The 27525-nt window shown below is 33.8% G+C and overlaps 1 long non-coding RNA gene across 1 annotated transcript; it reads left to right on the top strand.

The window, feature by feature from the left end:
- The first annotated feature begins 2261 nt into the window (after positions 1–2261).
- Positions 2262–16289, top strand: LOC133193389 (uncharacterized). The gene is made up of 6 exons (XR_009721925.1): positions 2262–2399; positions 6525–6594; positions 7583–7726; positions 13342–13451; positions 13669–13831; positions 16278–16289. It is a non-coding gene; the product is annotated as an uncharacterized LOC133193389 (long non-coding RNA).
- The last annotated feature ends 11236 nt before the right edge of the window (positions 16290–27525 follow it).

Raw genomic sequence — 27525 nt, 5'->3', positions numbered from 1 at the left:
AAGTTCATTCATTTATCAATTGCTACAGTAGCATTAATTATCTTGATACATCACCTTTGTATATTTATTAGTATGATTGCAAATAGATGAACAGGCAGGCACACATGCTAAAGTGTTCCTTCACTTTGATTTTTTAATTATTTTAATACATACTACCTATTTTCGAAACATATTTTCTTATCTGTTCCTAGAACGAATCATAAAATTATTTTACCAAACTTTTTCATTATTTCATAAATATCTCTAAAGCTTTTGAATGTGTTCCATGTATACTGCCCTACTCATCTGCAAAAATGGGTACAAAACTGGTTGTTACAAAGAAACTTGGAAGTACTTGCACATGGACTACTTGGGAGCTACTTCATAGTTAGATTACTTTTTCTGTTTAACACAACAAAATGCTATAATGGTTACAACCAAAAAGATTTACTTGAAATGCTTCACTTATATAGTTACTGTACCCATTTTTGCAGATGAGTAGGGCAGTATACATGGAACATATTCAAAAGCTTTAGAGATATTTATGAAATAATGAAAAAGTTTGGTAAAATAATTATAATTTCATTGCCTCAATTGATATAATTCATGTTTCTTTGGATTGAAAAATCTTTATATAACCTTCAATAAAAGTCCTTAATTATTTCCTATGTATCTTAAAACACGAGATCTGATTGGTTAGCAACCAGGGTGTAAATTTCCTTACACCCAGCTAAAGCTGGGGTGGGGTGGGTGGGGTTAAATAATGTGACATCACAATGAATAGTTTCTATATCAAATAAACACCATACAACATGATGTCACGATGTATTGAAGCATGTAGTAAATCAATAGTTTAAAATATTAGTGGAATTGGGTTTACAGAGAAATTATTAGGTTATATAGGAAATAAAGATTTGTTATCCAGGTGTAATCAAGGGTGTACAAAGATTTACCTGTTAGCAAATATAACCTATCACTGGGTCGTATTTTGGCTGACTTGCTTCATACCAATTGTTAAGCCTTTGTTTATATGCTAAATTTGACTATTGAATATTCCATCTACTTGATCAATATATAGGGCTCACAGTGGGTGTGGCCGGTCAACAGGGGATGCTTAATCCTCCTTGGCACGTGATCCCACCTCTGGAATTTCAGGGGGTCTGTGTTTATGCAGTGTTCAAAGATTTGTATTGTTTGTAATTTTTATGAAATTAGATCACTGTTCATTATCTTCTCTTTTTCACTCCATATCCATACCCCGCAATCATAACTTTGACCTTTTGACTCCAGAATCAAGAGGAATCATCCTCTCCACTGGAGTAGAGACTGATCTAAAAGCCAATTTGAAAGCAACTAAATCATAGACACAAATTTAATTTCTGATGTACACATACCCTAAATTAAATTAGTGACTATTGTCTGCCCCAAAATAAATACAGGGACCCAAGACTTTATCTTTAAAATAATTAAAAATTCTTTTAAACAATGTATAAGTACTGCACAACAAATGTAAATCACATAACACATAAATATGCATAGACATTTAACACATACAACAGGGTGATTGGGCTATGTGTATGTTTAAGGTGTGCAATAGAACATCTCCTATGACACGATACAATATTTTACAAGATGGTGTGTATATATCGAATAAATTATGTGATATTTTGTTTAGTATATTACTATATAGGTCTCTGGGTATTGCTAAGAGACCCCTAACATAGAATGAAATGCAAGTTGGGACCCATGCATGTAGTTTTCTCGTTTATTTAAATAGACGCATGCAATTTCTTCACTTTAAGAGCATACTTTATGATTAAACAAATGTCATTTCAAACTCTACCAGATATACTGCAATACAGTGCCCTACACTCAGTCAGTGTCAGTATGTGTACAGGGTGATAAAAAATACATTATCAATATTGCCATTTATCATGTTTATTTACCAATAATTTCAAAACTTTTTAATTCTGTATTGCATATTTATGAAAAAATCATGACGATACTATCATCAATTACTTGCAATAGGATTAATCAATAAAATAAATGAATTGTGCATTTCCGTCCTCATCACCATCTAAGGCATCTTTCTTCAGCATCGACTGATACGAGGTTCGACATGGCAATTATAAATAAATATTTATCTTTTTATTCTGTCTTGAAATGCTGTACAGCTGGTCTGAAAAAATGTGATGGATTACCAGAGGAAATAAGATCTGATTTATTAGAATTAAATGTTCTGTATTTAAAAAAAAACGGGTTGGCAATTTACGAAACAATAGTGGGTCGGGTTATTTAGCCAACCAAAATGGCAGTACAGGCTCCGACCGAGGACTGAGGAAGCTTAGGATGACTAATAAGAATGGTTGCGGCGAGTGTTTTGTTGTGGAAGTATTAGAAGAATGTGTAAGAAACATACGGTTAGTCGCCTAAGTTCAAATCTATCAAATTCAAAGTTTTAATAAAAAGATATCTACAATTCTACACTTGGACGATACACTGATACACAGTCATTTAGCTGGTACAATCACTAGTGGGGTTAAAAAATAATTTAATTCATAGTTTAACTTGCTGTAGTCCTTGTAACAACAGTAAAGCAGTGTAGATACCAAACACCAAAACCAAAAAATATATAACTAATTTTTTGTTTGCACTGCAATAGACTGATGTCTAGTTAGAATATTCTAACTGTGTCTCGGGACAGGCCCTCACCACAGTTAGAATACGTCCCATATACTTGCAATGTAGCAAATCGGAGTGGATCCACTCCGAAATGATTCTGAAGAATACAAAATGAGTTGCACTGAAAATAACTACCAAATTAATCATAACAAACCTTTTTGAGATTGTATATGCCTTTTAACCTAAAAATTAATCCATATATATACGAAAATTCAACTCATTTTCTCAATGTTTTTTCCTCGCTTCAAATTTAACGCCATGTTGACATTCGGAACTCTCTGGATTCCTCATAGAAAATGCACAGTGTTCGAGTTATCGCCCGTGTTTATTTTGCTACATTGCAAATACACGGAACGAATTCTATCGTTAAACCGGGTCCGTAGGACAATATTATTTTAACGATAGAACATTCTATCTAACTGATGTCATCTGGAAGAGGAAGTAGTTGTAGATAGAATTTTCTAATCATTAAAATGATTAATGAGCTTCAGACCCGGTTTAAGAGAGGTGTGGTGAGGGCTCGTCTGGAGACGCAGTTAGATTATTTAACTAATTTAAAAGTAGTTCGTGCCCCAAAGCTATTAAAGAGTTTTAAGACCACGTTACAACATCCTGATGACTAAATGCACCCTCCTCCATCACATTAAAACCCAAGAGGATTCTTATAAATTTATACTGGTACATAAACAAATTGATTGAAGAAATGCCCATGTAGAAAACGCATGGTTTTTTCTCGTCAATGTCGTAGCATTATACTGGTGGATGAAACTTGACATATTAGTATTGATAGAATACTTCCAATTACAATTACTTGTTTTTAATTTTAACCTAAAATCATTAAAGTCATGACTGTATTTGTAGACCCCTACAGTTTGGGGTATTTCGAATCCTGTGTGTACATGAGAGCAGATGAATAAAATACACATGCTGCACACTTGTTATATTAATTTTACATGTCAGATGTACACTCAATTTTTAGACAGGACCAAACTTTTACTAGTCAGTGTCGATCAGACATATGCCTTATAAATGTTAAACCCTGTGTCCGAATGCATAAATATTTTTTACTTGTCTGATTCTGAACAGATTTAAAGAAATTTTTTGAACTTAATGAAGGCTAAATTAGCTATAAAAATAACTGACTTATTTAGATTTGTGTTATCATGAAGATAGAAATATTAATTGCGCTCCTCCTCTCATTAGCAATATTTATCGAGGTATAACTGAGTGTTAAAGATGGAAAATTTATGCTATGCTATAAGTACATATTTTAACTTCAGTATCTTGAATCGTAGGATATCACAAAGTTTTTTCTAGGACCCATTAGGTTCGATGTTTATATTCTACTCTAAAATGCTTAAAAATGAGTTTTTATACTACTGGTATCATTTACATTTTTGAAAAATATTTTTTATTAATTTTTTTATCATGTTTTTATCACAAATATAGTTTCACTATATATACCATGAAGAATTCACATCACATCAGAAACAGTTAATAACAAATGCTAGAAACAAATACAACAAAACAGAAACAGTTGTAACACCCTCTTGATCATCCTCGTGTGCTTTTATGCTACATATTATAATAGCTCGGGTTCGAGATTTAATGCTGTTAGTTGCTAAGGCAAATATAAACAAAAAATGGGGCAGAGTTCCTGGGCTCGACATTGTATGCTCATCCACTTGTCCAGTACATGTACCAGTAAAATTTTTCATGAACAAGTGATAATTACTGACCACTTGTCCGATTTGACAAGGGATATTTTTCTAGGAAGAATTTTTTTTTAGCTGAGCATGAAAACTTAAAGAATTAAAATTTGTTGTCAACTTTTTATCGGAGGTTCAAAATGAAAACATGCCATGCATGCGGTTTGTAAATAGTTAAATGTTGAATGATCCTGCTCGTAATAATGATGGCCCTGGTTGTCAAACTTGATCAGGAACAATGTTACTATGAAACTTGTCTGAAATATCTGATGTTTTTCAGGCATTTGTCACAATTTTAATTTTAATATTTAAAGTACCAGGAAGTTGACTACTTAGAACTACAGTAACTTTGAAACGTGTACTTTTACTGAAGGAAATTTGGGTTTTTTATTATCTGGCAGGAGAGCTTTAGCAAAAGACAATTTAGGCTACAAAGGATAAGCAAAAGAAGGCAAAGAAAAATTTGAAGTCATATAGTCAGCTATTTCTTGTTACTATTTTTCTTTCATACATGTAATTATATAACATGATTTACAGCTACTTTAGGATAGGATGATACAGTTTAGTAATTTGCAATAGATGTGTCCACTCAAAATCTCAAAAACAGACTCAATGAATGTATTATAGACTATTGTAATGTACAATATTTTTTCAAATTGTTAAATAGGTCTTTTATGAAATATTTTTATACAAGTAAAAGTTATGTTCAGACAAGTAAATTTCACAATCACTTACTTCGAGGGTAACATACCAGAATATTTTCCCCAATTGTGTCACCCAATGTCGAATGCATATCTTGTCATTTAATTATTCAGTTTTATTTATTTCAATATATTAATATCCAAAAACATTATTGCTTATGTAATTGCTAGTCATGAGGACCCCCTGGAGATAAGCCTATTATGGCAATAGATGGGACTGAAAAAAAAAAAAACCTTTGAGAAACAGATAATTGAGGTTTCAAGAATAGAGGGTAAAGTTCATAAACTCACTGAACTTGAGCACTTAGACATATCCATGGTACTTGAGAAAGAGTTTTAAAATACATAAGTAAAACTGTCATTAACAATAAATTTTATTTCTCCATTTTTTATTTTAGCACCTGAGCCAAAGGCTTAAGAGAGGTTTTCTGATCAAAATTTGTCTGTTGTCTGTAACTGTTGTTGTTGGAGGCGGCGACATAAACTTTTCACATTTTCATCTTTTTCTCCAGAACCACTTTGCCAATATTAACCAAACTTGCCACAGAGCATCCTTGGGTAAAGGAAATTCAAGTTTGTTCATATGAAGGGCTACACCTTCTTTCAAGGGGAAATAATTAAGAATTGTTGTAAATTTAATGGCATCTTTAAAAACATTTCTTCTCAAGAATCAGTGGACCAGAAAATGAAAATTCTCTGAAAGCTTCATTACTTAGTGTACATTCAGGTTTGTTTAAATCATGACCCCCCCCCCCCCCCCAGGGTAGGGTGGGGCCACAATGGACAATCAAATTTTTACATATGAATAAATATACATCATCATGTGTAGTAAAAAAAAAAGTAGAACAGCAAGGCCATAGTGACTTGGGTGAGCATTGTTGCCCATGGCCACTTGTTCTTTTACAGGCATTTTTTACTTTGACAAATTGCACTTTAATAATATAACTATAAGCTTAAATTGGATAATATTTTATTAACAATAACATTGTTAATCAAACTTTGGTGAAACTGTGAAATTAACTTGTCAAATGACTAGAAATTTCTTACTGAATCTAGATATGGATATACAGTTCTACAACATTTAAAATTTTACTGTGGCTCAGCACACATAAACAAAAATTTTTGGAGATCAATAACATTTTGTCGAAATCAAAGACAAAACCAAATGCTTGGGTATTTATTTACAAAGTCTGATTTGTTAATTTTTTACCATATGAATAATTTACCCTTTCTTTCCAGTAGACCCTTGTTATGCCATGCTTAGCTTAGAGCCAGGAATAGTAAATCAAAATGAACTTAGTCAGTTATTGTTCTTTGTAGAAAGAGACAATTTCTTTTCAGGTTTTCTTTTTCGGTTTCTCATTTTAGGCCTACAGTATTTATTTTTTACTCAAATATTAGGAATATTATACTTGTGGGCAATCAATGAATTTAAGGAATACTCCTTTTTTAGGTGCTCATGATGCAACTTCCTGGATGGTGTGTAAATTGTTTATCAGCATGTGAAATCCACATGATTGAAGGTATCTTACCTATCAATAATATCAATTTTCTCTATTAAAAGCTGCATAAGGAATTATTTTATTTCTGGTCTCAAATTTTTGTCCAAGCATCATTCATTTTTTCTTCATCTTTTATCTAGTGAGGGTCATATTAATTGATTAATAATTTAATCAAGGCTTTATAGTAAAATATAGTGAATTATTTTCTTGGGTATGACCTTTAAAGGGGCATAGACTCAGATTTGAAGTTAATATTTTCTAAAATTTTCGACTAGATCGTGACATGTGTGGCTATAGTATTTCACAGGGAAATATCATTAAAAAAACTTATTTTACCTGGAAATTATTGAAACTACGAATTTAGGGACGCATTTGATTGACACATCCTTGCACTTTCACAAAGTAAAACTTCATCCTTGATACTTAAAAAAAGTAGAAATTTTGTTGTGTTTTAGTAAAAAAAATTAAAGATAAAATCCAGAAAATTCACAGTTGAAATGTGAGAAAGCAAAACCAACTCATCAGTATTGTCAGTCCGTGCTCAGTGATGTGTGCAGAGTTTAACAAATTGAACACACCCAATGGAACGTAAACTGTTTTGTGTTCAATTTGTTAAACTCTTCACACATCACTGAGCACAGACTGACAATACTGGTTAGTTGGTTTTGCTTTCTCTGATTTCTACTCTTAATTTTCTGGATTATATTTTTTTATATTTTTTCATTAATATGTATCAAAAAACCTATTTTTCTTAAGTATTAAGGATGAAGTTTACTTGTGAAAGTGCAAGGATGTGTCAATCAAACACATCCCGAAATTCATAGTTTCAATAATTTACAGATAAAATAAGTTTTTTTATTATATTTCCGTGTGAAATGCTATAGCCACATATATGTCATGATATAATACAGACAATTTGAGAAAATATTTCAAAATGTCGAATCAGTGTCTATGTCCCTTTAAGAGTAACAGGTAACTTCACTTTTGAAAATAATTTTTCTTATTTCAGGAGAAGTCTTCCTTGTTAAAGATCAGCAACGGCAGATAAACAATTCATGATGCAATCTGCTCACTAAAAAGATTACACCAATACATCCCATGACATGTATTTCTACCTGTCACCTATGTAACCTTTGTCATGCTCTTCAGAGAGGTAAGAAAACAAAATAATTATGACAAAAAATTTTGGTAAAAGTGATACTTAGAGATCACTTTACATGGTGTCTGTCTGTCTGTCATACCCTAGATCCTGAGAACTGTAAGAGGAATGGATTTGATACTTTGCACTTGCATTGCTTGGCACTTTGGCTTTTGTAAAATACCATATACAGTCAAACTCGTTTACATTGAAATTTAAGGGACCTTGAGATTTATTTCAAAGTAAACGAATTTCATTATATCTGTGTGCTATGAATTACATAAAAAATGTAGATACAGTTGAACTTCATTATCTGGAACACTGATATCTTGAATACCATGGATATGTCAAAGTGATTTGCTGTACCAACCACTTATTCTTTAAGTATTTTACCCTCGATATCTCGAATCCTCAGATATCTCGAAGTTTTTTCTTGGTCCCTTCAAGTTAGAGGTACCGAGGCTTGACTGTACAGTAAAAAAAATATACAATTGCGAATTCATATTTTTTACATAACATTACATGCAGTGTTTCAGAAATGTACTTATCTCTATTTTTCAAAAGAGTCCTAAATTTTTTTTACTGTTTTATTTTTTTTTTTTTGATCTGTGTTAGAAAACTATCAAGACTATTTATACACGGAAAAAGTTCGTCCTGAACATTGCCGCATAGATGCAATGATTTGTCAGGTTCGAATCTATAGAACAGCCCTGTCTCATCAGCATTGAAAACATATGCTTCATATACTTCAATTCAAGAAGTTTATTTTCCATTTACTTAATTACAGTGGATTTATTTACTCCGGCACTTTCTCCACTAGGGCTGTGTCAATATATTGATTAATCAATACATATCGATATTCAGGAATTTATCGTATCGACAAACTAACTTCCAATACGTATTGGGCAGACTGTTTTTCTTATAATTCTGTGAAAAAGTTGGGAATTTCAGTCACCAAAGATAATTTTTAACTGTTTTTAATTAAAACTGGTCAATAATAAAATAAACATTAAGGAGATAGCACATCTTAATTAACTATTGCAAAATTCATATACAACTATATTTTAACATATTAGTTTTTCAGTCATTAAAAGTTTGAATTTGAAGTGTTCTTTGTAAAGACAGTGAGACATGTGAGCTTCCAATTTGGTATTAAAACACCCAGTTTTTATCAAATTTATGCATTAAATGATTTACAAGACCTTTTTTCTAGACTTATTTTAGAATCCAATATATTGCATATTGCTTTATAAAATATCTTATCGAAATATTTTGGTCAATACACAGCCCTATTCTCAACACACCAATGTACACATGTCACCCCTGCGTATTTTATCCATGTCGGTCTTAATGCCATAGTTAGAAAATAAAAATGGCGACTAATATGTTACGGTGAGAAATGCTCAATGATTATTGTTTTATCTATACAACACATAATTAAATTTGTACAGGTCCACCAACATCAAATCACCTGTGAAAAATTAACACGTGCTAGACTTTATATATAGTCAGTCACCTGAGTCCACGCGTCGCAATCGGCAACTTCAATGTACCCGTTATCAAAACTGCTATAAGCTTTGTGTTCAGCAGACCCCAAAATCACTTCAAATTAACAGAGTTTTTCAAGTTAACCGATTTCAATCTAAACGAGTATTTATTGCAAAGAAACTGTACCAGCATTTTAGGAGAAACCCAGTTCATTTCAAACAAACCGATTTTTCAAACAAAGAGAGTTCAATGCAAGTGAGTTCGTTACATTACAATTCAGTTGACCTTGACCTTTGATTGTATAAAATCACTCTGGCGGTTGATTGAATTATTATTATTTTTTTCTTTGTTTTTTGATTTTGAGAGGCAGGATTTTGATAATTAGCATTTATATCACATGTTACTGTATATGAGCTCATGACACTGTACTTTGAAACTGTATGCAATATAACCACACTAACTGAAATTTAAATACAATGAAAAGACATCAGGATGGGTATACCAAAAGTATTGTTGTAGATTGATTGATTGATTGTATGTTGTTTTACGTCCCATTCGAGAATTTTTCACTCATATAGAGACGTCACCATATACCGGTGAAGGGCTTCAAATTTTGACCTTTACTCGGCACTCAGGGCCATTGAGCAGTGAGGCGAAGGAACAGTTGCTACCCATTTTATCGACTTGGGTCTGTCGCGGCCGAGATTCGAACTCACGACCTCCCGATCACGGAGCGAGCGCTCTACCGACTGAGCTACCGTGAACGGTAGTATTGTTGTAGAGTGAATAGAGACTGAAATCTCTTTTGGAAGATATCTGGGATATAGATATATTTATTAAAAATAATTATTTTAATTATTATACCCCCATTCCGAAGGAGAGGGGGGTATACTGTTTTACCCTTGTGTGTCTGTCTGTCTGTCTGTGTGTCTGTCTGTCTGCCCGTAACAAATATTTCGTCAAAGTTTTCTCAGCAACTACTCATCGCAGATGCTTGAAATTTTAGTACACACTTTATTGAGGTATGCCATATGGTGGGATTCATTTTCATACGAATCTGATTTCAACCTCCTGTTTATCTGTGCGTCTGTCTGTACCATACATAACAAATTTTGGTTGCAGTTTTCTCAGCAACTACTGATTGCAGATGCTTGAAATTTTAGCACATTCTTTGTTTAGGCATGCCATATAGTGGGATTTATATTTGTACGAATCCAATGTCAACTTCCTGTTTATCCGTGCATCTGTCCGTACCATACATAACAAATTTTGGTCGCAGTTTTCTCAGCAACTACAGATTGCAGATGCTTGAAATTTTAGCACACTCTTTGTTTAGGCATGTCATATGTTGGGATTCATTTTTGTACGAATCCGATGTCAACTTCCTGTTTATCCGTGTGTCTGTCCGTACCATACATAACAAATTTTGGTCGCAATTTTCTCAGCAACTACTGATTGCAGATGCTTGAAATTTTAGCACACTCTTTGTTTAGGCATGTCATATGTTGGGATTCATTTTTGTTCAAATCCGATGTCAACTTCCTGTTTATCCGTGTGTCTGTCCGTACCATACATAACAAATTTTGGTCGCAATTTTCTCAGCAACTACTGATTGCAGATGCTTGAAATTTTAGCACATTCTTTGTTTAGGCATGTCATATTTTGGGATTCATTTTTGTACAAATCCAATGTCAACTTCTTGTTCATCCTTGAGTCTGTCCATAACTGTACTTGTGTATATTCACATCAGAATGAATATTCACATCAAAGTGGGGTTATTACTAGTGAACATTGGCTCACAGACTTCTTGTTAATTTCAATTTTATAATTCACTTTAGCTTTGAAGGGTGGAGAATCATATATCTATTGTCAGATTTTATATGATAAATGCTATTCTGTATGGGTCTTACTATTTGTGGATTTTTTTTCTTTGCTATATAAGGGCTATTTTGAAATTAAACATTTACTTTTACTCCATAAAAGAAAGACATTAATTCATGAAAATTTGTCAACATTTTAACAAGAACAAATAAAACAGCTATGCAAAATTTCTAATTGATAGGATAATTAGACATGTCCCATTGGAATTATAAACTTGCATATGTCTATTGACCTAAAGCATCATTGCTTCTTCATTTTCATCTCATGCCAGCCATAGATCTTTACCATGTTGAGACAGTCTGGAAGCTTTAATGCTTCTTTCTCTGTCATCACAGAAACTACTCAACTGATTGAGATGAAACCTTTTTAGGGTTAACAGGCATGTTGTGTAGATGTGCAGAAGGAAGGTCATTTTACCCACGCTTACATGCACATGCGTGCGCGTGCAAGGAGTGAAATGACTGAAGCAATTGAAACACCATTAACCTTCCTGTTTTTTATGATATGCTTTGAACTGCATTGTATAAACTTATATTAGTACTGTAGACAAGAAGAGGTGGTTGAATTAGCAAGAAAGCATGTGCATGCATGTGTGCTTTGCTCTGTTTGACTGACACAAAAAATCTCAATAACCTTTTTTTTTTTGATGAAATGCTTTGAAATTAAAACATAGTCATACACAAAAAGGCTCTCCATTTTGATATAATATATGAGATATTGTGAAAACACGCTCATGCAAGTGTGCTGCAATTTGATTGGCTTAAACTTTAAATGGCTGTTACAGTAGTAACTTTCTTAGTTTTTAACAAAACTGGATGGAATTTACAATATAGATAGGTGTAATGGGTTCCTACATTGTGCTACTATGAAAATTGAATGCAAGAACGTGGATTCTGATTAGCTTATACTTATATGGCTGTATCTCTCATAGTTTTCAATGAAAATCTTTAGATTTCTTACATAGCTATTTATTGTGAGTCTCTTCACGAGGAAGGAATATGAAATATTTAGAAAATATGGGCATGTGCATGCGCTAGAGGTGTAACGATACAGCAATACATCGATCGTATTGATCGCAAGGGCTGACGATACGCGTATCACCATGTATGTATTGTGATACAGTAGAAGATAATTTTCATTGTTTTGTTTGTAACTTCTGCATTCAACCTAACAAATTTTAATGTTTTAAAATGGCTGAAAAAAGGTAGCAAAGAAAAAATACAATATCAAGACTATAAATCCACCTTTTATTAACTTTGATAAGGGTTATCAAGATATTCTTTGTATATTTTCTATAACTGTGGAGTTAGCAAAGAGTTATATGTTAAGATAAAGCTTAATTCAATTGGTGACAGCTGTATCATGGTACATGTTGTATATCACATGACCGTATCATTGTTAGGTAGTTTGCGATATACTCAGGCCTAGCATGCGCTGAAATCCAATTGGCTAATGTAATACTCAAAGAACTATACCAGTGTTGTTTTTCGAATAAATACTACTGAAAATAAAGTATAGATTTATTAAGCAAAAGAATTGCATAATTAAATGAAGCCTGTAATGAATGGGGCCCATAAGAGAATGGGGAAGTGTTTGGGGAACATCTGAAACAGTTCTCGTTACAGTTAGCACTAGTTGTTATTGTTTTAGCAGATCTTTTAGTCTGGAAAAGAGTTCTCCAAAGAGCTACGTAAAATTCTATAGGTATGCTTGCTGTGTCGCGTTGACGTCAAAATCTATTTTATTGATGTAATCAGATATCTATACCTAGCTTAGATTTTTTTATGATCTCCGTATTTCTGATTGAAATTCTAAGAAGCTTGCACAAAATGAATTGAAATGAAATTTACTAATTTCTATTTACCCATTAATATACCATTGAAAAGAAGAAATAAAATATTTGTAAAATATTTGTTGCTTTTATTAATTCTTAGTGTTTGTCAAACATATATGCCATTTTTCACCAAAAGGCATTACTTGGAAAGAAAAATAAACACTATGTACTAGCTAATAATCTCTTAACAGCCCTCATAATGCTTGTATCAAATAATATTTGACCACCCTTAGATTTTCTTTTAATCTTAAATAATGATGCTGTTCATCAGGCGACACGTGTTCCTTGGAACACTCTTTTAATTTTAGCTAGCAAGATTATTTGGACTTAAAAGTCAAGTTAATAATCTTCTAACAAACATTTTCTTCTGTCATGTTTAATTCATAGTCACTAGGCAACACTGAAATTTCCACTCATTGCTTTTCAGTCATCGACAGGAAAAGGAATTACCGGTAAGTTGACAGGACTTTCCACACTGTTTCTGGTAGCAGCTTATGATTGAATTGATGGTAGAAGACGTGGCCCACTTAATCAAAGGTAAATCTCATGGAATAGTGCTAATAGTACTGATATTTTTTTTTACTCTGTTTTGCATTGAAGCTTTAGGTCAAAGGCAAATTTTCTTTGTGTGGATTCTTTTATTCTTCTCAGAAATGTGTGGCTGCTAATTGAGCCATAGCTGTCTGTTTTCTTTGAGAATCAAAGAATTGCAGGAGATCTTTTAGGTTTTCAATGAAATTTCCTTGTTTTTCAGATAATCTGTATAGAGTGGCACCTTAACCACCACTGGTGAAATAGATGACTAGTGGATGGTCATCACTTTGCAGCTCACTTTCACTTTCTGCAGCCCATCTCTTCTCATCCACAATCATTGTCTTTGGAGGAATGGTGACAGTGCAGTCCTCATGGCTGGGCAGGTAACTTCCTTTCCTTTATTTCTCAGCTTTCACCTTTCTTACAAAATTTATTTCCATAGAACACTGCTACAATTTTCTTCCTCTAAGAACACAGTATATGTCACTTGGGTAGCAGCTTAGAATTGGGTTTTCCCAATGGCACTGAAGGTGGCAATTTTGTATTGAGCATCTCCTTCCACTCTGATACGTGTATCAGGAGTCCCCATTTTTCATTTAGATCCTGAATGTTCTGTCTTATATTCATCATACTGGTCTTCTACCCCCACAATAAAGGTTGGGGGAATATATAAGAATCACCTTGTCAGTCTATCGGTGCCAACTTGTTGGTCATTGGAAGCTCAAACTTGGTACAAAGAATGTTTATGACCTGTTGGTGTGTCAAGATCTTGACCCAAGGTCATTCAGGCTAGTTCAACAGGGTTTGACACTAAGGCATGTTTGACCCAGTCTAGTAAATGAGTGGTCCAGTCGTGTAAAAGACCAAGTGGTCGTATTGATAAAATAACTGTTGAACCCCCATTTCAGTCCTTCAAAGAAATAATCTAAAAACTTTTAAAGAAAGGACAAGATATGGTAACGGCCTAATCTGGCCCCTTGTTTGATGTAAAAAACAGAACACAGTTAAAATTGTGATAGTTTGCAGGTAAGAATTAAAAATAATGCTTGTTTTAAAACCAGCACTTATTTTGATTCAAAGCTTACATGGAGGCCACAAGAGGGTGTAGAAGTAGGTTATTTTCCAGAATTTCCTCAATTCTGGTTGCATTTTGTCAAATTTGCAGGGGTTGAAATATATGGTAGCCTGATGCCCCGGGCTAGTCAATTTAAGACTCGGGCTAGCTAATTCAGATGTAATGATAGTCCATCGGACTAGCAGAATGGGGAAAAAATCTCAACAGTTTACTTTCACTTTTCTATGTCGAGTGGTTTCATTAGACTGAGAACTACATTGTAGTTTAATTTGTTTCTGTTACCACAGCCTTTAAAACTTTTACTTGTTATGTTTTCATTTCGCATGAAAAAGTTGTTGGGCTAGTTAGTTTGAGGTTTGGGCTAGTAATTTTTACTGGTCAATAGCCCCTGGGCTAGTGGGTTTTCCAGGAAAATTTAAACCCCTGATTTGAGATACTTTTCACTTTGGGAAATATAGAGCACAAGGCTGCCTATCTGAGATTTTTATACATAAGATGCATCTGATACTATTGTATGAAATATATAAATTTGGTAGATAGGCAAGCTTGTGCTCTATGTTTTCTGAACCAAAATGTGCTGTAAAACCAATGAAAATTTGCATAAAATGAGAAAATTCGGAAACTGACATTTTTCCTGACCTTCCTGTGGCCTCTGTGTATCCCATAACTTAGAAACAATACTCAATTTATGGCAGGGGTGACAACAGGTTTTTAACTGAAAAACTGTTGCAACATTCTAAAAGACACCCCAAACCAGGGGCCAAAAAGGGATCTTAGCCTATCTTATTCTTTCTAATATGTTAGATTGTAAACAGTCATTGCTCTGTAAAGAAAAAAATCCCCACATGACCCAATCACTATTTTTAGCCACAGCTGTTATTAACAAGTCGAGGGCAAAACTACTTTTGTTCAGTACAATGTTTCAATATGATGTAAATAGTTATGTTTAGTATAGTTTTAAGCTAATTTATTAATATTAACGATAATTATTTTATGAAAGTTTGTTGAATCTTTAAGGCTTATATTGCTCAAATGTCCTGATGAACCCGACTTGATTGGCGGGATCCCATCAAACAGTCTGTCAAAATTCAAGGTCACTGACAGAAATGATATAAACTTCTTGTCCAGGATATCAGTTTGCAATGGAGAATCATTGAAGCTCATTCTTGGTACAAAGATTATTGAAGACCTGAGAGTGTGTCATGACCTTGGCCCATGGCAATTCTGGCAAGTTCAAGGTCACTGGCTTAAAAGGTATAAAACACTTGTGTAGACTGTAACTTTGTAATGGAGAATCATTGGAAGCTCTTACTTGCTACAAAGATTGTTTATGACCTGGAAGTTTGTCTTGACCTTGACCAAGGTCATTCTGACAAGTTCAAGGTCACTGGCAGATAAGAGATAACATACTTGTCCAGTCAATAACTTTGTAACTGAGCTTTAATTTGCTACAAAATTTTTTTTTCTGACCTGAGGATCATTGTGACAAGTTCAAGTTCTATGGCAGAAAAAATGTAAGTCTATTATTTTGTATTAATGGAGAAAAATTGGATGTCCATATTTCACTCTTAGATTGATCATGTCCAAAGATCTGTCCTTTTTTTACCAAAGTCATTTTGGTAAGTTCAAGGTCACATTTACACATTCTAAATAAAAGAATTGCAGCAGGGTTATAACCTTATTATTTTGTTAGCTCGCTCACAGCACCTTTAGCTGACATAAGTGATGTAATAATTTTTCTCATTTTGTTTCAGGTCTACTGCATGATGACAGCTGATACTTGTTCTCTATTTACTCCAAGAGGCCTACTACACATTGTACCTCAGTTATGACTGTACTCGTACTGGCTTCTATGATGTTAATTTCCTTTACCTGCACTGTGTTAAACTTGGTCATTCTGTTACTGTCGAACACCAACAGATGAAAATAAGATTAAGCTGATCCTGCCAACATTGTGACATAAGCGGTCCAATGTCCAATATCTCACTCTGCAGTCAAACATCAACGCTCAGTAAAACATTGGAAATGTTAGACTTTTTTAGTATTGATTTATATAGTTACATATTTTAAAAGTAATAACAATTCTTTTTATGCCCCCGGATCGAAAGATCCCGGGGGTATATTGTTTTTGTCCTGTCTGTCTGTTTGTCTGTCTGTCAACTTTAACCTTGCCCATAACTTTTGATTGGTTGGAGCTATTACTTTCATATTTCACATGTGTATTTCTTGTGACAAGACCTTTCTTTGGGTACCATCATATTTGACCTTTTGACCTTGACCTTAGAGTTTGACCCACTTTTGCAAAATTTTATGAGACTTTAACCTTGGCCATAACTTCTGAACAGTTGGTGCTTGGGGTTTCAAACTTCACATGTGTATTCTTTGTGACAAGGCCTTCCTTTGGATACCAACAATTGACCTTGACCTTGGAGTTTGACCTACTTTTGAAAAACTTTAACCTTGGCCACAACTTTTGAACGGTTAGAGCTAGGGCTTTCATACTTTACATATGTAATCTTTGTGACAATACCTTCCTTTGGATACCAACCACTTTGACCTTTTGACCTTGACCTAGGAGTTTGACCTACTTTCGAAAAACTTTAACCTTGGCCATAACTTTTGAATGGTTAATGCTAGGGCTTTCATACTTCACATATGTAATCCTTGTGACATCACCTTCCTTTGAATACCAACCACTTTGACCCTTTGACCTTGACATAGGAGTTTGAACTACTTTTGAAAAACTTTAACCTTGGCCATAATTTTTGAATGGTTGATGCTAGGGCTTTCATACTTCACATATGTAATCCTTGTGACAAGACCTTCCTTTGGATACCAACAACTTTGACCTTGACCTTAATGTTTTACTGACTTTTTAAAAACTTTAACCTTCGCCATAACTTTTGAACAGTTGCAGCTAGGGCTATCAAATTTAACATTTTTTATATTTTGGCCTGGATTTTGACTTGCATTTGAGAAACTTTAACCTTCGCCATAAGCTGCCATACAGGGGCATCAGTGTTTCACAAACACATCTTGTTATTGATGTATGTTTAAGTATGCAAAAATGAACATTGATGATATTAAAGGTGAGGTATTTATTTGTGATTTCTCTTCTGAATAAAATTTTATATCAATAATTTATGCTCTTGTTTATACAAACCGCAAATGAGGCTTTCTATTCATTAGGAACTGGACCCATAATTACTTCCTTAAGGAGGAATGCCACACCAAAATTTAATTCCATTGGTCTTAAGACATCCATGTTAAGGAAGCTCTAAACACTAATGAAAAATGCTTTTTGGGCTTTGAGAAAAATATATCATATAAAGGTGCACATATTCAGTGTATCAAGTTCATTTTCAACATAGGGTACCTGCCTTATTTCTGCAGAAAAAAATGTTCAAAGACAATGAACTATTTGTGAACAGAAATCACTGTTTTTTACTTGCATCAGGAAAATTAATGGAAATAATGTATTCAATTACTCAATCTTGGTCTAACATAACATTAAGAATACTTTAATTCATAAGAAATTATGTCATTAACTGTAGATTCCCATTTATACTATTTTTCTTCTAAGGGCAAATCACCCAATAAAACTACCCTACAAATAGAACTCTTTAGTGTGCAGTGTTTAGAGCTTCCTTAAGTCATGGTTTCAGCATTGAAAGGCCTAGCTCTTAATTATTTTATAAGAATTTTCTCCAATTTTTCATAGAAAATGGAAAAAAAATGTTTTATTTGCAAATAAGATGCTTTATAGTTAAAAATCTGTTGTTAATGAATGCATAATATAAATATCTCATAAAATATGTGAAGAAAAGCCAGATAGACATTTTAATTTTTTTACTAAAATTTTTTTTTCGAAAAAGTACATTATTTGTGAATATTTTCAAAACATATGGATAATGTATTCAAAAAACAAGTCACAGCTACAAAGGATATGTTAGACAATCATATTTGAAAAAGAAATTGAAACGAAATTGCGAAATTTTAGACAAATTATTTTTTACAAATTTTAGCCGATCCCGATCGAAATTAAACTGATCCCAACCAGAATTTTATAATAATTGATAATAGATAATATTTTCAGAAGAAATACAAGTTTGTTAAGGTGTAATACGCGTTAAAAAGTAATTGAACTTGATAAATAAATAAATTTCTTAGTGGTAAATACTTAAAGAAGGCAATAATTTCATCTTATTTATTTTGTGGTAATTTTGATCGGGATTGGTCAGGATTTCAGGATTTTTTTCAAATGTTAAAGCAAAATGTTTACAAGCAATAAAGGGAAATAGGCTGTTGACTATTTTACAAAACTTAAATTCTTAAAACTGAGAAAGGAGGGGGAGGGGGGGGGTGTAATACTCTCATTTTCTTTTCTGCACGAAATATATTCTGTACAATACGGTGCAAGCGGTTCAACGCTACCACAGAAAAGTGTGGAAAGCGTGTGTTTGGGGGGGGGGATGTCTCAGATTAAATAATACCATGCATACAGGTGTATCTGCAAAAGACAGATGAATCCAAATCCAAATCTTATGTAGAGAAAGAATACATATACTTTTACATGTACCGGTAAATACAATGTATAAAAATGTTTGTTTGTTTGTTTGCTTAGTTGTTTAACGTCCCTTCGAGAATGTTTCAATCATATTGAGACGCCAACACTTGCTGGTGGGGGGCTGCAAATTTAGACCTGTACTCGACACTTGCGGCTTTTGAGCAGAGAGAGATCTTTTTCGTGCCAGCATCTACTGCGACAAGGGACTTCGGTTTATACGGTCTTATCCTAAGGACCGGTCTCCACCTTATACAGTACGGAAATAATCCATACATTGTAAAAACAGTTTAGAAATGAGGCAAAAATAATAATTATATACATTTTTGTATGCTACGAAGAGATGCAAAAACAGATATATTCGAGGAGCCGTAACATATTTGGAGATTCGACCGTACATTATTTCACCTACCACAATATAGAAGTGTATGCTTAAATCTTTGATAAAGTCCCAATATTTAATTACATTGTGACCCATATTCTTTTTCTTGAAATGTTGGGTTTTCTTTGGTGATTATTCAGATTTTGAGCGCTTGATTTAATGTATTGTATAAATGTATATGTTGCAAATTTCTCTCTGCTTTATAGGTTTAAAGACTACATGTATATATCCTCAAATCATTTTAATTCACCAACAGATTGAAGGGATATATAAGTATATCTATGTAAACTCTCGAAGCTGTGGAGCTTTTCGACATCTGAGGATACATGTATGCGTACCTACTGGCACTGATATCGGCTTAATACCACTGATTTCGGTCACTGGAGGAGAGATTTTTTATACATGTATTTTCAAGAACAGATTCTTTATTTCCAAAATCTGCCAGCGTCCCCCTTTTAATAAATAATAAATAAAAGATATTGATGATTTCTTTAAAAGAATAGATTGGATAGAAGTTTCTAATCTGAATTAAATTCAAACTATTCGGAAATTGAAATTATTACTTGTCTTCTGCATCAAGCGTATGAGAAAAGCAAATTTGGATTGAAAATTAACTTCAAGCTAGAATTTCAATCAATTTTTCTCAGACGTCCGACACGAATTCGCTTTCTATCACCAAATCATATGCGGCTTTTCCCCAACCAACTCAGAACCAGCAGCATACTTTGTACATATCTTAGGACTATCTTAAGATACGTCTTTGGATGTAAAACAAAAGCATCTTAGGAATATCTTTAGTTAAGATGTCGTAATTGGGGAGGGGGGGGGCGTGGTCATGGGATCTGGTCCCCTTGGGATTTTTAGAGTTGTTGAAATGATATTAATAGTAAACCCAATCCCTCTAGAAAACACGGACCCCTGTTACAATGGCATAGAAAGTCACATACATTAATACATCTTCTGTATTTCTATAAAGGCAAAGCGATTTAACACCCCCTCCCCCTCCAAAACGAAATAGCTATATAAGGTATGGATAAGTTTATGGTTTTTTATCCTTGCTTGACAATAATGTCTGAGTCTTCTTTTTTTTGAGTGCGCGGCTCTGTACCCTCCTTCCCCCTCCGGAAAATGCCTGTATCCGCGCTTGATATGTATTGGTAATAATAAAATGTTTCAGAAATTTTATGAATAATCGCTATTCCTCGATTTTCATTTCAAATTTTTTATCAGGTTTGTCCATTCTTATCCCGTTTTCATGTATTGAGCTGTAATAGATATAATAGAGAAATAAAATTAAAAAAACAGAAAAGAAAATCTATATGCAATTTTTTAAAACATATTTATATTAATGGATAAGTCAATTTGAAAAAAAAAATTGAAGCATTCCCTTTTTGAATAACAATAAAAATTAACATTATAACATTGTGATATATTTATAATTCACATATAAGGAACAATTGAGATTAGTAATAAGATTTATTTTCAAAATGCCACTTCTTGTGGTTGTTCGTCCCCAGATGTAACAGACCTCCCCGCCCCCCCCCCCCTCCTCTCTGTAGAAAGGTTGGAGGTAGTGCCCGTCTGCATCCGAGCCGTAGTCACGCTTATGAATGTTTTAACCTGCTACATGTTTCATTCATCAATTAATAAATGTATTTTCATTTATCACTTTCTCTTTTCCATTTGTACGGTTAAATGCATACATATACAGTGACACGGCACAGTGTCTACTTAATTGATTTAATTCATAAAAGAAATTAATATTTTTACAAAAACTATTGGATTAAATTATATAAGCTCTGTAAATTCAATATATTCTAGTTGTTTTCCTGGCACCAGCGCTTCTGATATCATTTAGATATGTCTTAGGATAAGCACATCGTCATCTTGAAGTTAAGGCAAAGATAAGGAAGTCTCCTAAGATAGGATAGCTTCGTTGCCCCCCCCCCCCCCATCTCTCTCCTCCCTATGATATGCCGTAAGCTCGTCCCAGGAAAGCTTCAAAAGCATGCCTGCAACTCTAGAAAAACATACCATTCTTTGACAGAGATAGAGAGAGAGAGAGAAATTTATGACGCAAAGTGCAAGGGATATATATATATATATATATATATATATATATGTATATATATATATATATATATATATATATATATATATATATATATATATATATATATATATATATATATATATATATCGGAAATATCTATTTTAAAATTCTATTCTTAATTGCAAATATAGATAGGTTCCTACAGGCATTCAGTTACATGTAATAGGAACCCATTTACTTATTTAAATAAAAAAAAAAAACTCTAGGAAAGACAATAAATCAATTATTGTTATCAACATTATTGTATATATGTCGATATCATGTTACAATAACATTGATTTCATAAATGAAGTGTGATAAATTCATTTGATAGCTATTAGAACTTCGAAGATATAGTGACTAAAATAATTAAACTCTCTGATTGATCAAAAACAAAATAGAAAAAAATATTGAACTTTTAAAGCGAAATTATTTGTAGGTGGCATTTTTAAAATTTCAGTTAGGCAATAATGCGCTTTTGGTTAGATGAATATTTTAATAGGTTGAAGGAGTGGCAAACTGAATCCAGTGTAGGAATTCCTATACCATTCTAGTTATTTCAGTGGAGAAAATCCTACAACTCTATAGTCATTTTTTTCTTGGGAGAATCCTACTTTAGAGCCAGTTTTCCGCGGTGAGGGGGATTTGAGAGGAAAAGCCTACTCTAAAAGACTAACTAGGAGGAATGAGACACCTATTTTGCTAGGCATTTCGTTAATTAACATTGAATTAACATAATAATTCAATTTATATCTTCGAAGAATAGAGAAGGTGGGAGGGTTTTTTTTTCTCCATCATTTGTCACCAATTGACCAACATCTCTCTCCTTCTAGATCTCTCTCTGCTTTACGGCAGATTCAAAATGTTTGGAGGAAGGGAGGAGATTAGGGATGTGAGTCTGCAACTATATAAGCCAAGTATTCACATAGTGCAGTTTTGATTTATTAACTATGCTGTATTTATTATATAAAGGCATGGAATAAAATGTGATAATAATATACGTCATTATAATAGTGGTTGTTACATGATTTTGGGGGATGCGAAAGAGAATCTGCTTAAATGCATGTAAAATTTTAATTTTTGCACTCAATATAATTATGTGGGTTGCAAATTTCGAATGTTCATTACGTCATACATGCACTGAGGTTTTCATCATCTCAACCCCTTAACAGCATACAATTCATCTAATTCTTGAAAAATATTCAATGACTAAATTAAATTACATGAAAGTTTATACCTGTATAAAATCCGGGAAATGGAGGGGGCTAAGTATCTCATTTTTGACTCATCTTCACGTACCTAAATTAATTCTTTTCTTCCTGTTCAACTATATCTACTTTTGGTTTCAGAATTACATTGTAATTAGTTATCAGTTAGTTGATCAATAGTCAGTTAGGATTTAGAGCTGATGAGGGAATCCGTACACTACGAAAGCCATGAAGGGACACGTCGATTTCTCAAAAAAGTGTTTCTAAAAAAAAATCTCGGTTTACTTTTACACTTTTTTGAAAATCCTCATGTCCCTTCATGGCTTTCGTACTACACCTACCCCTGGGATTTTCAGTCTTAAACTTTATAGAGTCAAATAACCTTCCCCCCAACCCCTTAAGGAGAGGAAACGCAGATCTTTCGGAATTCATAAAATGTACATGCATTTACAAGAAGGAAAGGGGTCTGTCAGTGTAACCCCTTTCTAGTTAATTTTGTATCATTCATTTGATTTATGCCCAATTCTTTTTAGATGCATGTATAATATCCTCTAGTCCCTTACAAAGTCTTGTATGATGTTTCCTTTTTTATTACATGTGCACTGCATGCACCGCTTGATATTGGAAAAAAAACCCATCTAGTTCAGAACATTAATAAAAGTGTTAAAGTTCTGCCGGCAATTAATATTTCGTAGTAAATAAGGAAATTCTAAATACTAAATTTGGAGATTTTTCAAATTGGTGCGCTCATATCTCAGTCCTTATCCCAGTTTATATCAAATCAATGTATTTAAGAATAGTTTGATTTATATTAATATTTGGGTTGTTAAGCGCAACATCTTGTAATTTTTGCTAACCAATGCAAAGTAACATGCACCGCATGCACCAATCACTTTTTCCTAGTGAGTACTGAATCTATAAGTATTAGTATGCTGTCACGGTTGTTAAATTCCTGTTAAAGTACATCATTGAGGGAGTTAGCAAGATTCCAGTTCCCCAAGGCCAGGACTATTTCCCGAGGCGAAGCCGAGGGAAATAGTCCTTGTCGAGGGGAACTGGATCTTGCTAACTCCCTCAATGATATACTTTTAACTGTTTCATTATACCGATACAAACTTAAAATTTAGAGGATTCGGATGGCGTGATTTCAAAGCAGGGATTAGCTCACTGAACTAACACACGGAGATAAGTCCATTCACATATCATACCAATGTAAAAGTAAAATCATTTCGGATAACCGGGAATTAGCTTTCGAAGGAGGGATTAGCTCATTTGACTAACGCACGGGGATTAGTCCATTCATAACGATTTCCAGGGAAATAGTCACATTACTTCGTGGTCGTTTCATTTTGTAAATGAGCAGAAACTGTGCAATAACTACAAAATATTAACAATACAGAACTGTTTAATTTTAGCGATGATGGAAAGCTGTATGAATCACTCAAATTACATGACAGCGCTGTTATGTATTTACTCAAAATTTTAGATGAATTTAGGATAGAAGTGAACAGCGGCGGATCCAAAATTTTAGAAAGGAAGGAGGAGGAGCGCAGTCCACGGATGGTTTTCTTTGACAAAATAAAGAAAAGAAAAAAATTGTCCAAACTCTAAAATCGTATTTCCTGGGTTAGGGATACTAGCTCATCATTAGTCCTGAAACTATGTGCCTGGTCGTTACGTGTGGATAAATTAAAAGTGTATACAAGTTAAGCAAACACAATTTACGAAAGCCAAAAAGAAAAAAAAACAACTCAAAGTTGGGGGGGATGCCCGACGCGCGCCAGTATGTGCTGGATCCGCCTTTGGCTACTTCTTTACTCTTCCTCCCTCCTCTTTCATCAGATTCTGTTTGTTTTAGTTTCGAGCCAGGAATACTGTTCATATATGTGACGACCGGTGGATAACATTTCTCTTAGAATTCAATCTGCCAGAAACATTTTTGCTTGATACTATTAAAGAGTTTTGACTGTACACATTAAAAAAAATCTTTGCTTGATTATAGCATAATCTATAGGAGTTTTGAAAAAAAATTAAACAAGGTTGATCCAATGCATTCTTAATTTCTGTTAACCATTTGTCATTTTTCCTTATGCTTTCTTCATATATACACTCAATATTCAGTCACATGAATTTTTTTGAGTTTAAGCTAAAATTTCAGTTTCCTTGAAAGAGGCGGTCTGTTTAATTTTATGGGGTACATGATTTCACACCTACATGTAGGGGTTTCTTCCAAAAGTATGTATCTATTTTTTTTTCACCTTCTTTGGCATATTTTATAAATATGCATCCTTGCTTGCACTTATTCACAGGGTTTATTTGTTTATCTTTGGAATTTTTTAAAAGTTAGTGTAGCATATGCACTCAGAATAGCACATAGCACCTGCATGGAATTAGCATCTAGCACCTGCATGGAAATATCTCTTACATGTAGCAACTGCATGCATGAATGAACGTAATTTTGGATATTGACGCCCACATTACCCCCACATTTATGTACATGTATAGTTCTGTACTGTGATATACAGCTTTCTATATCATTTGTCTACTAAATTATATATACATATATTAATTTCAGAATATATTTACTGAAAACTTGTTCTTTTTTTTCAATGAAGAACGTTCTTTTGAAAAATAAACTAAGATTAGAATAATAGTATATTTACTGAAAAATTGAAAAGGGGGGCTAATTTGAAGGGGGGGGGCTAAACCAACCCCCACCCCCAAAAACGTTTGGGGACTATGTCCCAATTTTCAAAGCCTATATTATGTCTATCTTTGAAAAAATAAGTTCGGGAGGCTGCCCCCTCTAGCCCTCCCTCCGGTTCCGACGCCTATTACAAGTTTATTACGCATCGCTTCTTATCATCAATATTTCACATTATCAATTTCTATAATGTAATATTAAGAAAGACTTTTTTGGGGTGGGATGGGGGTTAATTTTTATTTATTTCTTTCCTTGGTGTTTTTTTTAAATTTATTTAACTATAATTTATTCATTTTGAGGGAAAGTTCATCCTAGCTTAAAAGATGGAACAAAAATTCTCAAAAAACATGGGGCCAAAGTATACTTGTAGTTTGAGTAAAAAATCAATCCATGTCACTTGATAACCAGTAATTAATGAATCAATTTTACATGAATTCTCGTAATTATGCGTAGAGAGGTTTGTAATCTATATAGAAAAGGAGAAAATATAATCACATTAAATTATATGACAATTCTACATTGTAAATACATTCAACTATGGAAACCTATGTTATTGTTATACAGTACTTTTTGTAATGACAAAATGTACTGCCATGAGGGGTTGTGTATTGACTTTTGTTGCGAGGATAAACATGGCAGTGCATGTCCATAAAAGATTTATATTTTCTTTTCAAAGATTTGCTTTTGTATTATAAAATGTATGATCTAATGATATCTATTTTCATGAATGTAAATAAAGGAAGAAAAAGAACACTATGGAAACCTAGCTCTTTATATCTGTTCTATAATGCTTTTTGTTGGGTCAAATGCCATTAAAATCATCAGCCTTTGTAAGTTCACTTATTATTAAAGTAGTACTATCAAGGAACGGCATTGATAAAAAAGGGTGTTGAAGTTCTTCTATTATTTTCCTTAATAGGCAAAAATTATGAAAAATATAAAATAAAAGCCGAAAACTAAATTTTAGGTGAAGAGAAAATTGGCTTGAGGGGTAGTCACACTTTATAGCTTTTAAGCTGTGTATGATCTCTCGAAAATATTGGCTTTCCTTAGTAGAAATCCTTCTCTAGATCCAGTTTTTCCGGGGGACTCCCCCTCTAAAACCATTTTCCCGGGAAATACTTGAGGGGGGGGGGGTCTACCGTACAAAGTCGGTACTTTTGCTGGTTGGAACAATGTTGAGGTCTACATGAATATTTTATGTGTTTGAAGGGTCGAAGAAGGTCTTGATTAAAACTATGTTAATTAAGATTCACGACGCTATCAACCCCCCCCCCCGCCTGTGTATGACGAATGATGACCCTTATTGTCAACACACATGGCGCACGTTCTTACAGCGCACCGCAAGAATGATTGAAAACAGAAAATGTATTTCCTAACTTTGTTTACATCTCTTTTGTGGGGCATAAGCAAAACGTACACCATCGGATAACACATCGTCCTCGCAAGGTTAACACAGCGTCCTCTCAAGCTTAACACAGCGTCCTCTCACGGTTAACACACCGTCCTCTCAAGCTTAACACACCGTCCTCGCAAGGTTAACGCACCGTCCTCTCACGGCTAACACACCGTCCTCGCAAGGTTAACACACCGTCCTCTCACGGCTAACACACCGTCCTCGCAAGGTTAACACACCGTCCTCTCACGTTAACACAACGTCCTCTCACGTTAACACAACGTCCTCTTACGTTAACACAACGTCCTCTAAAGCATAGTGAAAAAATCATGCTTTAATTTTCAAAATACAACATAATGCAACCCCCCATCGTGTATCTAGTGCCAAACCTTATAAATATACCAATTCTTGAAAAAATATCTCAATTAGAAAGTATAGTCCTCGGAGGAATGTGGGGTGTCATAGTCCTCGAATGGTCGGTGATGCATGTGAGGGTGGGTGTGTGTGTGTATATATAAGCATGAAAAATATACTGAAATAAATACCTTTGAATATAAGTCTCGAGGATTCAATGCTGTAGGCCCTTTGAAGGCTGATGTCAAAACGAAAGTTATACCCACTATAACGTTCACAGGTGTCAACTCTATCCCCGTCGG

This window comes from Saccostrea echinata, unplaced genomic scaffold, assembly GCF_033153115.1.
Source record: "Saccostrea echinata isolate AGI-Se365-2 ecotype Australia unplaced genomic scaffold, CSIRO_AGI_Sech_v1 ptg000027l, whole genome shotgun sequence".
NCBI classification, from domain to species: domain Eukaryota; kingdom Metazoa; phylum Mollusca; class Bivalvia; order Ostreida; family Ostreidae; genus Saccostrea; species Saccostrea echinata.
Note: the sequence above shows the minus strand (reverse complement) of the source record. Positions and strands in the feature narration are given on the sequence as shown.